Genomic DNA, 3676 nt, shown 5'->3' on the forward strand with positions numbered 1-3676 from the left:
CAAGGGGGGAGTAGAAGGGGGAGAAAAAAAAGTTACAGAGAGGGAAGGAGGCAAACCATAAGAGACTCTTAAATATTGAGAACAAACTGAGGGTTGATGGGGGTGGGGGAGAGGGGAAAGTGGATGATGGGCATTGAGGAGGGCACCTGTTGGGATGAGCACTGGGTGATGTATGGAAACCAATTTGACAATAAATTATATTTAATATAAAAAAATAAAAAGGAAGTACTGTTGTCAAAAATGTTTAACTTGAATCTAATCTTGAGGACACAATCAGATAAACCCAAACTGAGAGATATTATATAAAATAAAAAATAGCCTCTAGTCAAAAATGTCAATGTTTGAAAGACACAGGGAAACTGAAGAATTGTTCCAGATTAAAAGAGACTAAAGAAACATGGTTTCCAAATGCAGTTAATGATCGTTTAGTTGTGGGGGAGGGAAATGTACTATAAAGGCCATTTCTTGGACCACTGGAAAATTTGAATATTGATGGTTTATTAGATAATAATATTGTATTAACGTTAAATGCCCCAAATGTAGTACCTACTATGGTTATATAAGTGAATGTCCTTATTCTTAGGAGATACATGCTGAAATTGGGGTAAAGGATCTTTCCACAACTTGTTTTCAAATATTCCAGCAATAGATACAAAGAGAAAGTAAAATATGAAAAATGTTAACAACTGTTGAATCTAGGTGGAAAGGGTTAAAAAAAATTGTTCACTGTATTATTCTTGTTAAATTTCTGTATGTTTCAAACTTTTTCAAACTACAAAGTTGAAAAAACTTAAGAAGAATATACAGTTGACCCTTGAACAACACAGGTTTGAACTGCATACGTCCACTTATGTATGAATATTTTGTCTTTTCTTTTTTTTTTAAAATTAATGTTTATTTATTTTTGAGAGAGAGAGAGAGTGCGCAAGCAGGGAAGGGCAGAGAGAGAGGGGGAGACACAGAATCTGAAGCAGGCTCCAGGCTCCAAGCTGTCAGCACAGAGCCCAATGCGGAGCTTGAACTGCACAAGCCATGAGATCATGACCTGAGCCGAAGTCAAACACTTAACCCACTGAGCCTCCCAGGCACCCCTGTGAATATTTTTTCAATACATACAGTATGGTACTGTAAATGTACTTCCTCTTATGATCTTCTTAACATTTTCTTTTCTCTAGTTTACTTCTCATAAGAATACAGTATGTAATACATATATAAAATATGTGCTAATTATTTATATTATTGGTAAGGATTCCAGTCAACAGTAGGCCATTAGTAGTTAAGTTTTTGGGGGATCAATAGATACATGTAGATTTTCAACCACATGGGCAGGGGAGGTTGGCACCCCTTAACCCTGCATTGTTCAAGAGTCAACTATAGTAACAAAACTCTGTGAAACATTATACTGCATATGAAATCAACAATGGTAAGATAATGGTAACATATAGATTCTCAACAAGCACATTAAATTTCAGTTTAATAGCAAAATTGAGGAAGAACCAAATGCAATAGGGTATATTTGGCCCTCTGAGTGTCACCTTCACTTGTCTGGAATCTTGAGGACATAAAGAAAGAACAAGTATATTTGGGACCTCTTTGGCCTGGCATTCAGATAGCCATTCAAGAAAAATTTTTTTAATGGTTATTTATTTTGAGAGAGCAAGCATGAGCAGGGGAGAGACAGAGAGAGGGGGTCAGAGGATCTGAAGCAGGCTCTGTGCTGACAGCAGCAAGCGTGATGTGGGGCTCAAACCCGCAAACCATGAGATCATGACCTGAGCCTAAGTCAGACACTCAAGTAAGAAACTAAATAAATTTGACATATACACACCACAGAGAGACTTGCCTTACCATACATTAAGATATGCTACAAAGTCAAAATAAAAAAATAGTCTAGTACAGGCGCAGGAACAAATAAAGGACCAATGAAACATGACAGAGTTCTAATTTGGACCTAGTTGTGTGTAGGAACTTCATACATGGTAAAGGTGGCACCATACAACAGACTAAGTTTAGACAGAACAGACTAAGTTTAGTAGTATAGTACTGTCAATAGTGGCTCACTATGTAGATGCAAATAAAGTAGGATCCCTATCTTATATATAAAAGTGAACTCCAAATGCAGTAAAGACCTAAATGTGAATTGCAGAACTATAAACACAGTTTTTAAAATGTAGGACAATATTTGTTACCTTGGGTGGAGAAAGAGTTCTTGAATAAAAACTAACAAGCTTAAACAGGAAGAAAACAGATGGATCTGAATACTCATAATTAAGAACTTCAATAAAGAAACTATAAACAGTTAAAAAGATGAAAATTGGAAGTTGTGCTGTACAAAGCGGACAAGGAATTTACAGCTAGAGTATAAGAATAACTACAAATCAACAAGAAAATGGGAAACCCAATAGAAAAGTGGACAAAGGATATAACGATGTAATTCACAGATTGGGGAATCCCAAATCAATAACAAGTACATAAAGAGATGTTTGATCTTACTAGGAGTCAGAACAATGCAAGTTTACCACCATCAGAATGACAGACTCTAGGAAGGTAGATAACATGGAGTATTAAGAATACAGGATGACGAGGGGCGCCTGGTTGGTTCAGTTGGCTGAGCATCTGACTTCAACTCAGGTCATGATCTCACAGTTTGTGAGTCTGAGCCCCGCATCAGGCTGTGCTGACAGCTCAGAGCCTGGAGCCTGCTTCAGATTCTGTGTCTCCCTCTCCCTCTGCCCCTCCCCTGCTCACTGTCTATCTCTCTCTCAAAAATAAATAAACATTAAAAAAAAAAAGAATACAGGATGACAGGAAACCTTGTACATTGCTGGTAGAGTAATTCTTAGCTCCAATTTCATATTCTACATCCAAACCTTCAGTGAATCCTGTTTCTATTTTTACCCTTGCCCAACCCTTCCTATTGTGTATTCTTCAAACTGTATTTGGAATGAGTTTTTTTTTTTTTTTTTTTAAGTAGGCTCAATGCCCAATGTGCAGTTTGAACTCATGACCTTGGGATCAAAAATCCCATGATCTACCGACTGAGTCAGCTAGGCATCCCCTGGAATGAGCCTTTTTAATAAAGTGTTAAAAAAAATTTTTTTTTAATGTTTATTCATTTTAGAGAGACAGTGTGAGTGGGGGAGGGGCAGAGAGAGAGGGAGACACAGAATCCAAAGCAGGCTCCATGATCATGACCTGAGCTGAAGTCGGGACACTTAACCGACTGAGCCACCCAGCACACCCCTGGAATGAGCCTTTAAAAAAAATTTTTTTTTAATGTTTATTTATTTTTGAGAGAGCGAGCATGCATGAGTGCATATGCATGAGTGGGGGGAGGGGCAGAGAGGGAGGGAGACACAGAATCTGAAGCAGGCTCCAAGCTGTCAGCATAGGGCCTAACGTGGGGCTTGAACTCATGAACCACAAGATCATGGCCCGAGCCAAAGTCAGACACTCAACCAACTGAGCCACCCAGGTGCCCCTGGAATGAGCCTTTTAAAACATAAGCCAGATCTCATCAATACTCTGCTCACCACTCTGCTCTAGGTACTTTCCATGTCAGAGTAAAAGCCAAATTCTCTACATTTTGAGTCTCCAGCTGTGGTAAGGAGAATAATGGCCCTTAAAGATATTCACATCCTAATTCCCAGAACCTGTGAATGTCACATGGCAAGGG

Source organism: Acinonyx jubatus, chromosome A3 (assembly GCF_027475565.1).
Source record: "Acinonyx jubatus isolate Ajub_Pintada_27869175 chromosome A3, VMU_Ajub_asm_v1.0, whole genome shotgun sequence".
NCBI lineage: Eukaryota > Metazoa > Chordata > Mammalia > Carnivora > Felidae > Acinonyx > Acinonyx jubatus.